The sequence below is a fragment of the Chrysochloris asiatica genome, unplaced genomic scaffold, assembly GCF_000296735.1.
Source record: "Chrysochloris asiatica unplaced genomic scaffold, ChrAsi1.0 scaffold00143, whole genome shotgun sequence".
Taxonomy (NCBI): domain Eukaryota; kingdom Metazoa; phylum Chordata; class Mammalia; order Afrosoricida; family Chrysochloridae; genus Chrysochloris; species Chrysochloris asiatica.
This window is the reverse complement of record NW_006408661.1, coordinates 6,767,919-6,783,000: the sequence shown is the minus strand read 5'-3', so window position 1 is coordinate 6,783,000 and position 15,082 is coordinate 6,767,919. Positions and strand designations below refer to the sequence as shown.

Genomic DNA, 15,082 nt, shown 5'->3' with positions numbered 1-15,082 from the left:
AGCATCAATGGGCTCAAGCATGGCAACAATTGTGAGGTAGACCCAGGACCAGAGAGTGTTTTGTTCTATTGTACATAGGGTCACTATGAGTCAGTACCAACTCAAAGGCACCTAACAAGGAGGGAATGGTAAATTCTCTCTCTTCCCTGTTCTTCGTCTTATGGAGAATCCAGAGATCAAAAGTTAACAGGCAAAAATCACAATGTCAAGATCCTCAAAGAAGTAAGGCAAACTTCTTCACCATCCCATCTCTCAGTTTAAACATACTTTATATATGGTGCCCAAGTTGATTATTTAAATTGAAAACCTTCTGTTAAATAGAATAATGATTTTATCCTTTCATCCTACTTGCTGAATCTGTTTGCTGAGCAAATAGCCTGAGAAGCTGGACTTTCTTTATGAAGTAAAACTGCCTCAGGATTAAAGGAAAGCTCACTGACAACTTGAGATATGCAGGTGATTCAACCTTACTTGCTGAAAGCTAAGAGAACTTGAAGAGTATGATCAAAGAATATACCCTTCAGTAAGGATGATACCTCACTGTTAAGAAACAAAAATTCTCACAATTGGACCAATAAATAAAATTATAATAAATGGAGAAAATGTTGAAGTTGTCAAGGATATCATTTACTTGGATTAACAATCAATGCTCTTGAAAGGAACAGTTCAAGAAATTGAATGACATAGTTCATTGAACAAATCTGCTGCAAAAGACCTCTCTAAAGTATTAAAGAGCAAAAGATGTCACTTTGAGAAACAGGGTATCCAGCCTCAAGCCATAGTATTTTCAATCACCTCATATATGTGTGAAAGTTCAACAATGAATAGGAAAAACAGGACAATAATTGATTCATGTGAATCATAGTTTTGGCAAAGAATATTTAATATACCATGGACTCCCAAAAGAACAAACCAATCTGTCTTGGGAGAACTACAGCCAGAATGCTCTTTAAAAGTGAGGGTGGTGAGACTTTATCTTACGTACTATGGCCTTATTATCAGGGAGTGCCAGTCCCTGGAGAAGGACATCATGTTTAGTAAAGTGGTGGTGGCTATGTGCTGTGGAGTCAGTTCCAAGTCATAGTGACCCTGCACAGAGTTTCCAAGGCTGTAAATCTTTAAGGGAGCAGAAATCCTCATCTTTGTCCCACAGAACATCTGGTAGTTTCAAACTGCTTACCTTGAAGTTAGCAGCCTAACTCATAACAACTACGTACCAGAGCTCCTTTAGTAAAGTGAAGGGTGAATTTAAAAGAACTTCTTCAATAAGAGGGATCAATGCAGCTGCTGCAACATAGGACTCAAACATAACAATCCTGATGATGACGTAGGACTGGGCAGTGTTTTGTACATGTTGCTGTTGTTATGTGCCATGGAGTCGGTTCCGACTCATAGTGAACCTGTACAGGGTTTCTGAGGCTGTAAATCTTTATAGAAGCAGAAAGCCTCATCTTTCTCCCATGGAACAGATGGTAGTTTTGAACTGCTGACCATGAGATTAGCAGACCGATTCATAACCACTACTCTACCAAAGCTCCATCTGTTGTACATAGGGTCTCCATAAATTGGAACTGACTTGATGGCACCCAACAATAACAAATCATATTCTTAAAATCCAAAAATTTAAACTTCATTTTCCACACAATAATAAATCTAAGAACCTAAGTAGAAAATATGTATTTCCTACAATTCATGTTTACCTATATGTTGTTGTTAAGTGTCATCGCGTCAGTTCCGACCAGTAGTAACCCTGTACAGGGTTTCCTAGGAGCAGTTGGTGAGCTTGAACCACCAACATTGTGGACAAACTGACTTTGCAGTCCAGCACATTAGCCCAGAGTACCAATAAAAATTTCACTAAATCCAAAAATATATGAGTTCTATTATAGTTCATGGTGTCCTTGTGTGTAGAGGGCAGTAAGTTACATACTATACTATTAACTGCAAGGTCGACAGTTCAAACCCATCAGCAATGGCTAGTAACAGAATCAACAGCCCTTAACAACAGCAACGTTATACTTCATGGCATATGCAAAATAGGTAGGGACTTTAAAAAAATTAAGTATACAATAGAGATACTTGAAAAAATATCTCATTTGATTTCTACCAATGATCACATGTACAGCAATATTCTACTTGACTTTTGTCTATTTGTTTTTCTTTTATTCCTCCACTGACAGCCCAATATACTTTGGGAAAGGCTTAGAAGGTTATTAATTGTGGAAGTGGCAGGCATCAGGATTTAAGAATATATATGAATATGCCTTAACCTCAAAAAACTCTAGGGAGGGTAAATTACACACTAGCAGATAGAAACATATTAACTTGGGTGAAGGGAAAGGTAAAACATTATTAAATAAAATGGTGTTTGTTGTAAAAAATAAAATAAAAATAAAAAAGAACTCAATTCAGATACTTCATTTATTCATTCCACTCAAGTATTTAGTATTTCCTATTAAATGTTAAGCACTGGAAATTAGTGGATGATACAAAAAGGCACTCACGGATGCTCAGAAAATTACTCTTCTTGAAATACCCTCCCATGGCCTACAAAACTTGGCCTGATATAACCAGGGGTGTAGTAACACCCAGGTCAGTTTCTAAATTGGGCCCTGCCACTTCCCAATTTCAAGACAAAACACTGATAGCTACTACATGAGTACATACACTTTCCTCACTCTTGCCAAGCTGCCTCAGTTAGGTGCCTTACGTATTTGTGGCACCTCAGAATGTAATTTGTGGCTTATCCAATGCCCAGGAGCTTGTGTCCAGGGGCAAATGCCCCTCTCTGCACATTTCCAAGCCTCTGGAGGTGGCTGCTGCCTGATTTAAATAGTGCCACTCTCGAACTCTCTATCTTGCTCACTGTACTCAAGCCACATTGGCCTTCTTACAGTCTCAATAACATACCAAACCTCCTCTTCCTGGGGCTTTCCACTTACTATTCTATATGCTCTGAATGTTACATCCCCTTCAGCACTTGGCCTGGTCAATTCATTCTCATCCTGAAAATTCAACGCTTTGCTAATAACTGCTACCCTCTTGCTTGTGTCTGTCACATTCTGAAGTTTATCACCTTAATAGAGAGTATTACATGCTGTAATTATTTTTACTTACTGAATTACCAGCTGTCTTCCCTAAAAGAATATAAATTCCATGAGGGTATATTGTCTGACTTATTAGTCATTGAATTCCAGCTAACTGGTAAACTGGAAGACTATTATGTATAGATGTGGTCTCCATCCTATTTTTCCTATCAGTAAAACTTCTGATTATTATGTATTCAGCTCTCCAGAATGCCTCTTGCTGGTCCCATTCCCACCATCAGAGCTTCCATTGCAACTCTTCATGAGAAAAGGCAACTGAGGCAGATTTTGAGGGAGCGCTTCTAATAAGGGCTAAAAGTGTTGAGAGGGGACCAGCAAGAGGTAGAGGCAGTTGCTGCTCCTCTCAAGCATCCTGGAGAGATCAAGACCTGAAACAGGAAGGTACTGGGGTAATGCAATTCCCAAGGGCTGGAGCAGAAGACTTCCGCCCTCTCTTCCCTGCAACACAGGCTGCTCAGCTCCTCTTCTGAGTAATTGCTAGACTCCAGACCCTTGTCCTCAGATTCCAAGCCCTCCAAGACTAGCAACATAGAATTCATGTCTGTGAGGACCTCTGTGACCTGCATGGCCAAAGCAGTTGGTTGGTGGGGCAGAGGGGGCAGCTGTAGGGAGCATGGAAAGAATCTCCCATCAACCATCTTGACTCCCAGTCTCATTGTTTATAAGAGACCCAGAACCATCATTTGTACTCTAATCCAGCTTCCAGACCCGAAGTTCTGCTGGAGACCCAGTCCAATGCATGGTCTTAGGATGTAATACACAGAGACCACAGGGACACAGCAGCTCCAAGAGTCTAAACTCTTAGACCACCTCCACGTCCTCCTTATCCTCACATAATAATGCTTTGCTTAACAACCTGGTCTTTAGAACCTAGTTGTTTTGAAAAGAGATAATGAATGCATATGTATTTTTAGACATTTATATTTATGAAAGAAATTTAAAAGGAGATACAAGTAAAGGTTCCAGTATTTTCTTATTACAGTTGAAAAGCTGGCTTATCAGTTTGTCAAATTGTGGTGATTATGTGCTGCTGTGATGCTGGAAGGTATGCCACAAGTATTTATCTTGATGTTATTTGTCCAGGGGTAAGGAGTTTTGCTTTCTATACATTGACAACCTCTGATATGCAGATAATACAAACTTGCTTGCTGAAAGTGAAGAGGACTTAAAACACTTACTGATGAAGATCAAAGTTCACAGCCTTCAGTATGGGTTGCATCTCAACGTAAAGAAAACAGAAATGCTCACACCAGACCAATAAACAACATCCAAATAAACGGAGAAAATACTGAAGTTGTCAAAGACCAGTTTGCTGAGATCAACCATCCATACTCATGGAAGCAGCAGTCAAGAATTCAAAGGACATATTGCATTAGGCAAATCAGATGCACAAGATCTCTTAAAAGTGTTAAAGAGCAAAGATGTCAGTTTGAGGACTAAGGTGTGCCTGACCCAAGCCATGGTATTTTCAATAACATCATATGTATGTGAAAATTGAACAGTGAATAAGGATGACAGTAGAAGAATTGATGCATTTGAATTATGGTGTTGGAGGAGAATATTGAAAGTACCACAGACTGCCAAAAGAACAAACAGATCTACTTTGGAAGAAGTACAGCCAGAGTGCTCCTTGGAAGTCAGGATGGCCAGACTCCATCTCTCATACTTTGGACATATTATCAGGAGGGACCAGTCCCTGGAGAAGGATATTATGTTTGGTAAAGTGGAGGGTTGGAGAAAAACAGGAAGACCCCCATGAGATGGATGGGCACAGAGACGATAGTGATGGGCTCAGGCCTGGCAATGATTATGAGATTGGACCAGGACCAGGCAGTGTTTCATTCTGTTGTGCATAGAGTCACGATGAGTCAATATCTACTCGATAGCACCTAAATACTACTATTACTACTACTATACATTGAGTTGCAACACATAATGAAAGCTGTGGTCTTTGATTTTCATCAGTAAATATTTTAAGTCCTCTTTGCAAGCAAGGTTGTAGCATCTGCATATCACAATTTGTTAATAAATCTTCCTCCAATCTTGATGTCATGTTCTTCTTCATATAATCCAGCATCTCAAGTTATTTGTTCAGCATACAGGTCGAATAAGTATAGTGACAGAAGACAACCCTGGTGCATAACTTTCCTAATTTTAAATCATTCAACATTACCTTCTTCTGTTTGAATAACTGTGTCTAGGTCTATGGACAGGTTCCTCATGAGCACAATTAAGTGTTTTGGAATACTCATTCTCCACAATGTTGTCCAAAGCTTGTCATGATCACCACAATCGAAAGCTTTTGAGTGGTGAATAAAGCACAGATAAACATCTTTCTGGTATTCTCTGCTTTCAACCAAGGTCCATCTGATGTCTGCAATGATATCCCTCATTCTATGTCCTCATCTGAATCTGGCTTGAACCTCTGTCATTGTACTGCTGCAGCCATTTTGAAATTATTTTTAGCAGAATTTTACTTGCATACAAGTCTAATGATAATGTCTGATTTCCACATTCCGTTGGGTTATGTCACTTTTGAATGGGCACAAAGATGGAACTCTTCCCATCAGTTGACCCAGTAGTCATCTTCCAAGTTTCTTGGCATAGATGAGTGAGTGCCTCTAGTGTCTCACCAGTTTGTTGAAAGCATTCAATTTGTATCTCATCAATTCCAGGCATCTAGTTCTTTGCCAATGCCTTGAGTGTACCTTGGACTTTCTCCTTCAGTATCATCAGCTCTTGTTCATATGCTACCTCTTGAAATGGTTGAACATGAACTGTTTCTTTTTGGTACCATGACTTTGTGTATCCTTACATCTTCTTTTAACACTTTCTGTACCATTCAATATTTTGCCAATAGAATCCTTCAATATTTCAAGTTAAAGCTTGATTTTTTTTCCTTCAGTTACTTTAACTTGAAAAATACTGAATGTGTTCTTCCCTTTTTATTTTCTAACTTAAGGTCTTTGCACATTTTGTTAAAATATTTGACTTTGTCCTCTTGCCTGCTCTTTGAAATTTTCTACTTAGCTCTTTTAACTTATCATTTCTTACATTTGCTTTAGCATCTCCATACTGTAAAGCAAGTTTCAGAATCTCTTCTGACATCCATTTTGCTCTTTTTCTTCCTTCTTGTCTTTTTAATGACTTTTTGCTTTCTTTCTTTTTGCAATGCAGAATTCATTGGTATTTCAAAATGTCATCAAGCTATTTCCAGCATCTTTTCTATTACCAAGGTCATATTTTCCAACTACTGGTCCTTCCTCTTTGTTTCCAGCTTTTACATTCCAATCACCAGTAATTATCAACACATCTTCATTGCATGTTTGATCAATTTCAGACTGATGAAGTTGATAGAATTCTTCAATATCATCATTGGCATTAGAGGTTGGTGTGTAAATTTGAATTATAGTGGTATTAACTGGTCTTCTTTGTAGGGTTATGGATAATATTACCCTATCACAGACAGCATTGTATTTCAAGATTTGTCTTAAAATGTTCTTTTTGATGATGAATGTGATGTCATTCCTCTTTGTCAATCCTGTCATAGTAAACCATGTGGTTATCAAATTCAAAATGACCAATACCAGTCTGTTTCTGCTCGCTAATTTCTAGGCTATCTATGTTTATGGTGCTGCGTTTCATTTTTGACATCTTCCAAATTTCCTAGGTTCATACTTTGTACATCCATGTTCCAATTTTTAATGGATGTTTACAGCTCTTTCCTCTCATTTTGAGTTGTGCCCCATCAGCAAATGAAGGTCCCAAAAGCTTTATTCCTATCACAGTCAATCCTACTTTGAGGAGGCAGCTCTTCCTCAGTGGTAGTTTGAGATCCTTCCAACCTGAGGGACTCATTTTCTGACATGATTATCTGACAATATTCAGAGGTGCTCTATGTGACTGTTCAGTATTCAATATTCTGGTGCTGACAATGTTCCCCTGATATTCATAAGGTTTTCAATGACTAAATATTTAGTAGCTGTTTGTCTCTCCTTCATTTTCTGTCTTAGTCTAGAAGCACTCTGAAACCTGTTCACTATGCTGACCCTGCTGGTGTTTAAAATAACAGCAGCATAGCTTCCAGAATCACAGCAAAACACTAGTCACCAGAGTACTACAAAATGACAGATGATTCCTAGGCATTAGTGAGCTAAATAGACTGGTTTGGTCATTTTGAATTGGACAGTCACATAATTTACTCTTCCAGTAACAACAAACTGAAGAGCTATGACATTGCATTCACTGTCAAAAAGGACATTTCAAGATCTAAAAGCACAAATCCGTCAGTGACAGGATAATATCCATATGCCTATAAGGAAGACCAGTTAATTGAAGAATTCTACTAACCTATTCACCTTCCCTCATCCCCCATGCTTCTAAATCAAGTTCACTAAATCACCTTCACTTACTGTAGTGCAGCTTTTAAATCTTTGAGAAAGGTGGTCTGCCTTTTCTTGCACAAAAGACAAAATAAGAACTGTATGCACCTATTTCAACTTACCAACAAATTCTTAAAGACAGTTAAGAGCTATGTTCATAACCCAGAGACTGCCTCTACTTGAAAGAATGAGAGTACCTGACAAGAAAAATACCATTATTTTGGAAAGACTTCTATAAAGACATGCTAAGAAAAAGCTGTATAGCAATGTTGTGTTTTGTTTTTCAAATCATAAAACAAATAGATTAAATCTAAGTGTGGAATCAATTTGAGACAGGGGATGGTGACAGAGTAAATAAGCTATCAACTCGATTTAGAATAAGCATGCAATCAAAGAGGAGGTGAAGGGCAAAGAAAAGGTATAGGAGGGTTCTTCAAAAGTACTTGGAAACATTCCATTATCTTTTCTACTTCATTTTTCCACAAACATTTTGAAGTTTCCGTCTATCTAAATAATTAACTATGAGGTAGATAAAACCAATATTTTTTAAAAAGTACTTTGTAAAAGTATAAGCAAATAACTGAAACCAAGTAGAAATTAAAGGAAAATGCACAATGCTAGAAGTGATCCTAGAAATAAGAAAATAAAATTTAAATGCCAGTTACACACACAAAATAAAAATCCAGAACATTATCAAAGAATTTCTTAATTAAAAAAAAAAATGCAGAATTGTGTCTCAGGTATATTCTATAAAACCTTCAAGGAACAAACCAAGTCATTTAAAAATTTCCAGCACAGATGGAAGGAAAACAAACTGCCAATTTTTTGTGAAAACCAGCAGGAGAATGACACAAAAATCTGATAAATATAGCAAAGGGAAAACCATAATCTGGCTCATGAATATTAATACAAAATTCCTATACAAAAATATAAGCAAATAGAATCCAGAATCACACTAAAAGAATAATGTATCACTAACCACGCCAAAAGATAAGTCAAAAGAGAAAAATATCCCATATGATCAGTTATATAGATGCTAAAATGGCATTTGATTTTTTAAAAATCTGGAATGAATGAAGAATTTTAAGCTGTAAGAAAATGTATATGTAAAAGAAACTCCTTCAGATAATAAAGTATCTATCCCAAACGTCAGTCACTGTGAATGATGAGTTATACATAAAACACTAAGAGTTTCTGGAGCACAGTACTGTACACATGTTCATGATATTACCATCATCGTCTGTATTATCATTATTAGAAACAGCCCCATTAATTTTTTTTTTTTTTCGCAAAAAACATTTAATAAAGATCAATACCAGCTGGGTCTGGCCCTTGCCAACACTACCCAGATGGTTTGGATTCAAACTCAAAGGCAGGCTTTGGCCATCTATCACCATAGACTAAGCTCCTAGCCACAAAGGCCAAGCCAAGACTGGCCCCTCCTTTAGTGGTACCATCTCCACCTCCAACTCTTGCTGGTGTCATAGAGAAAGGTGATGGGCCCAGTTCAGTCAGCTGGACCATGGGTTACTCATGGATGTGCCGAGCCAGGACACAGCATCAGGGTCAGGTAACAGCCAGGACCAGAGTTTATCACACGTAGTCCAGGATCTCTGTGTCCATCTCATTCTCACTCCTCTCTGAAGGCTTGACTTCCTCCTCCTCTTCATCCTCCTCCTCGTCTTCTGCATTCTCATAAGCCAACTGCTCTTTCTCTTCGTCCGTCTTGCTTCAGCTGGAGAAGAGAGCCTCTCAGCATCATCAAACCCCAGCAGGAAACTCTCACTTCCCTTTCTCACTTCCTCTTGCTTAGTGCTGCGTGATGCCAGGGAACGAGCAGAGTTAAGCAACGCAGGATGACAGGGCGACAGGGATGACGGGCTCCTACTGGCCCCAGGCCTCTTGGAACGGAGAGCCTGCGGATCATGCCCGACATGGTGTTCCTCAGGTTGTCACTGGTCATGGGGAGACACCAGCTGTCCCACTCCGTGCACACACTCTCGCTCCGTCATTGCAGTGAATGATCTTCTGCAACTCTTCTACATTCAAATCGCAGAACTGGTAGAACATCTGTCAGTAAGGGTGCAGGACACCCTCCCGGAAGTTGTAGACTGAATCCTTGAGCTGTATTTGTTGAAGGTTGACTTCCGGGCATTGGCGATTTCTGACGGGCCCAGGTCCTGCATGCTGATCTGGCTGGTTGTCTTTTTGACAGTGATGGGGAGGCTGTAGTTGTAGGTGCTGCGTTGGGTCTTCACAGGCATGTTGCTGGGGGTATAACCATATTTCATTCCACAACGAATTCGGAAATCAAGAACTTGATAGATCTTGGCTTCTGGGTTTTTCCAGGAGTCGTACCCATGTTGAATCCACAGGCTTCTCCAGGGACCTGTTATCATGTAATAGGCCATGAAGGGCAGCAAGACTTTTGTATTAAGAAAATACACATTGTTATCACATATTGAACAATGTTTATGAAATAATCTTCAATTAAATTAATGAAAAGAAAAAAGATATTAAGTTGAAATAGAGTTAAGTGGTCAGTATTTTTTAATATAAGACTGAATATATGTAAACCATAAGAAAATCAGGTGAAATAGATATAACAATATCAATAGATTTTTATGTAAAAATAATGAGCAATTTGAACTTGTAAGAAAAATCTCATTTACAATATCTACAATTATGAGGTAAAGAAAAGACAACATGCTTGGTTATAAAATGTACAAGAAATGTCTAAGTATAGTTGAAGAAAATTTTGAACCAGTAAAGAATATACAAGATGGTGAATAAATAGAAAGGCATATATTATTCTTGGATTCTTATAGTTGTTAAATGTCATCAAGTTGGTCCTGGCCCACAGCGACTCTGTATATGGTTTCCAAAGAGTGAACCCCTGACCTTGCAGTTCAAACTGACGTTGCAGACCAGCACATTAACACACAGCGCCACACCAGGACTTCTTATTTCTTGGATAAGACAACTCAAAATTATAAAAATGTCAACTTGCTCACTAGTTTTTTAAGTTGCAAATGTTTACTCTATAGTCATATATAAAATGAGCAATCAAAAAAGAAGAGTACTGAGAGGGAATTAAATCCACAAAATAACAAAATATACATTTATCATAAATGGAATGATCATTACTGGGGCCTTGTAAAGGGATGGATTTGAATAGAAAGTTAAGAAATAATACTAAATATGTAAGACAACTTTGGTCTTCAGTATGGGTTATACCTCAATGTACTGGAGTACTGGTATGATGCTATGGGTTAATACGCTGGACTGTGAAGTCACTTCAAAATGCAAAGTCAGCAGTTCAAGTGCACCAGCTGCTCCTTGAAAACCCTATACAGGGTTGCTATGGGACGAAAGCGGCTCAATGGCACTTAAAAACTATAACACACCTCAATGTAAAGAAAACAAAAATTTTCACCACTGTACCAATAAATCACATCAATATAAATGGAGAAAATATTGAAGTTGTTAAAGACTTCATTTTGCTTGGATCAACTATCAACACTCATGGAAGCAACAGTCAAGAAATCAAATGATGTATTGCATTAAGCAAATGTGCTGCACACGTCATTTTTTAAAGTTTTGAAGAGCAAAGATATCAGTTTGATGACTAAGGTGTGCCTGACTCAAGCCATGGTATTTTCTATAACCTCAGATGCATGGAAAAGTCCTACAATGTATAAAGAAGATTGTAGAAGAATTGAAGGATTTGAGTTGTAGTGTTGGAGGTTAATATTAAAAGTATCATGGACTGCATAAAGAAGTATAGCCAGAGTGCTCCTTGGAAGACAGTATGGCCAGACTTCTTCTCTTATACTTGGGGCATACTATCAGGCGGGACCAGTCGCTGCAGAAGGACATCATGGTTGGTCAGTGAAAAAGAGGAAGACCTCCAATGAAATGGATTGGCACAATGACAGCAGCAATGGACTCAAGCATAGCAAAGATTGTTAGCTTGGTGCAGGACTGGGCAATGTTTTGTTATGAGTCAGTACCTACTCAATGGCACCTAACTAAAACAACAACATATGAGACCACTTGTTGTTGTAAAGTGCTGACGATTTGATTCTGACACATAGTGAACCTGTATAGGGTTTCCGAGGAGCAGCTGGTGAGCTTGAACCGCCAGTCTTGCAGTTCAAACAGCTTTGCAGTCTGGCGCATTAACCCACAACACCACATAATAAATTTGAATGAAAGATGTTAGAATACCTAACCATTGATCTGAAAACAAATACGAGCTTTCTATTTCACTACCTACTAATGAATATTCCAGATGGGCCAGCCAAAAATTTCAATGTGAAAAAATACCCCTTGTATTATGTCCAAGTAAGAATGCATTCATTTTTTTATGCTGCTTATTAAAAAAAAAGCCTTCCTGTAATTGCTACTCTTCCTTTGGTGCTGGTTGATTTGAAATGGTCTAAATCTTCTACTACTCAGAACCATGAGTTTGAACCTGGCTTTCTTTTTATTCACTCAAGAGAAATAGGAAATAATTTAACTAATAGAATAAGATTCCTAAAAACAGAGATTTAAAACAGACTCTGACTTGGCTCCTGAAATACAATTGGTGTTCAGTGTTTGTGGAGCTGAGGCCCAAATCTTACCCTGATGAAAGGGTATCTCATGCTTCAGGAATCTTTAGATCTCTGACTGTCCCTCTTACCTTCCACTCTTCCTTGCCTTGTACTGTTCTCACCTTCTTACCTCTGTAGGAAAAGCTGGCTTCACTGTTCAGATCCCTGTTCTGCTACTCCCAAGACACCCCCTAGAAGCACTTCTTAAAATATAAGTGTTCTACTTAATCTGCAATTTTTAATGCATTTCAGAGCAAGCAATGTTCTGAAACTCTTGGATTCTTCAAGATTAGTTCAGGGGAGAAAACCATAGGAATTGACATAAAGTTTCGAGTCTCAATGTTTAGAGCTTTTTATAAAATGCTGAAATGTGATTGATCAGCCCAATGATATTAAAAACATGCATTTACATGTATGATCTTAAAACCAGAAAGAAATATGAACATAAGAACATAATTATTATGTCAGCACAATATAATTTTTCTCTTTTTAACTTTCAGTTTCAATTACATTGTAAACAAATAAAAAATTTAAAGTTAGGAAAATCAACACTATTACATTATTTCATAAATGTGTTATTATTAAGATGCATTTCATTTATTTATGCCATTATATTTACATACATTCATACTTCATAATATGTGTTGTTTTATAAACTATTAATTCAAATTTAGATCTTAAGCATTTACATATCACTTAAAAATTTTCAAAACGATTTTATTGGTTACAGTTACATAATATATTAAAGATAAGATATATCATTATTTTATTAATTATACTACTGTTAGTGTTAAGTGATGCTGAGTTGGTTCTAACCCACAGTGACCCTGTATAGGGTTTCCAAGGAGCAGCTGGTGGGTTTGAACAACCAACCCTGGGGTTCAAGCTGACCTTACGAGCCAGCTTACTATCCTGCAGCACCATGCCAGGACTCCTATTCCACTGTGTTATTGTTGTTGTTAAGTACTGTTGAGTTGGTTGCGACCCTATATAGGGTTTCCAAGGAGCAGCTGGTGAGCTTGAACTGCCGACCTTGCAATTCAAATGACTTTACAGTGCGGCACATTAACCCACAGCACCACAAAAGCTATAATAGCAACAGAATTCAAACAAATGCTATAGCAACAATAATAACATTTCTGATCACTTAGAATATATTTTCACAAACAGAATTGCTAGTTTAAATAAGAATCTTTTCATATCTACATGTGCATTATAAAATCTGTTTCTAATTTTATATTTTTAACTTCTTATTGTTATTCAATTGAAAGTTTATAGAGAAAATTAGAGTTCCATTTAATAATCATACACATTTTGATTTGTGACATTACCTGTAATTTGTACAATGTAACAATACTCTTCCCCACTTACTCCCTTGTTTTTACTATTGTCATTCTTTCCTATCTTTTCTTGCCTCTCAAGTTTTATCCCCTGTGCAAATGATGCCCTTTTGACCCCTTGTGGTTGATTATTCTAAGGGGTTCCTACCTCCCTGGTGTTATTACTGTGCACTTTATAGGCCTATCTATCATTTGACTGAAAGTTGAGTCAGTGGTGAGTTCAGTTCCAGGCCTATCTTAAGGGTTTCACCAGTCTCTATCATTCCAGTAAGCCTTTTTCATGATTTTGAGTTTTGTTCCACATTTTTCTTCCATTGTATCTATAACCTCCTAAGGTTTCAAATATTTGTATGGATCAATATTACCATGCACCATCAAATACAACTCTTACCTTTGAAATTTTCCCCCACAGGAACAATAGGAGGGCCAGATCATATTGTTTTCAAAGACTGACAGATGAAGGTTTTCAGGACTAGCTAGCTTATTGATTTGTTCTAAACATTTGAGTTTCATCTTTTCTAACCCCCTCTAAGAAGCCCTTGGTAAAAACCTAAATATGAAAACTCATAATTGAGGAGGGCATACAAAAATTTCCCACAACATACACAACTCTAACTTGCAACTCACTAAACCAGTGACTCTCAAATTTTAGCATACATCAGAATCACCTGGAGGATTTGTTAAAACACAAAGAATTGGGTGTCATTCCCCGAGTTTCTGTTTCAATAGGTCTGAGATGGGACTTTAAAATTAGTGTTAATAACAAGTCCACATTGAGGTTCATGTTACTGATCTTGGGGCCACAGTTTGAGAACCATTGCATTAAACAATTGTATTGAATGCCAGTCCAATGCCACACAAATGCAGGAAAGGCTGTGAGTAAGGCAAAGTTCCTGTTTGCATGGAACTTATATTCTAAGAAAAGGGCATCCAATTATACATGCCAAATAACTATATGTGCAAAATGTTTTCATAGTAATAATGTTAAATCTTCTTAGAAATTTTATCAAAGTTAGAAAATATTATAAAGCCATGGAACTAAGACCTAGGCATCTAGACTCCATTTGTGCCTTTCACCCACCCTCTTGGAAAGACAGACAGAAAGCAGGACATATTGAACTTGCTTTGGAAGGTCCCTACTCAAACCAGGCAAAAAGCAGAAAAATCCAGCAATAAGAAAATGAAGGGAAGAAGGTTTTTCCCATTCACATCTCTGGAAAAGCACTGTTAGACATTTTAGAACCAGAATGGAAAAATAATACATTTTTTTGTACTAGAAAATTAAATCCTCATTGCTACTCTCCTCCAAAAGCTAATTATACATGAGAATGCACCAATCAATAAAATGAAATTATATATACAAACCACCTGACTTGGCAGAATCAATGGAAATAGGACAAATAATTTTTGTTCTAAAACTGCTTGAAACAAAATGGAAATGATGTACTCAAAAGTAATTGAATACCACTTATCTACTTCATGTTCACAAGATGCATTCTTCAAAAATGCATTTGCTATTAGATATTAAGGGGCATTAGATACAATAACAATGATAATCCCACTCCACCGATCCAAGTCTCTAGAGACTCACTTGGAGTTCTTTAGTATTTGTGAAAGCACCTTTAAAATATGACCCATTAGTGATCTTTGGTATG

At 37.5% G+C, this 15,082-nt stretch overlaps 1 pseudogene; it reads right to left on the bottom strand.

The window, feature by feature from the left end:
• Window positions 1-9,082: 9,082 nt before the first annotated feature.
• On the bottom strand, window positions 9,083-14,211 carry LOC102831529 (annotated as a pseudogene).
• Window positions 14,212-15,082: the final 871 nt, after the last annotated feature.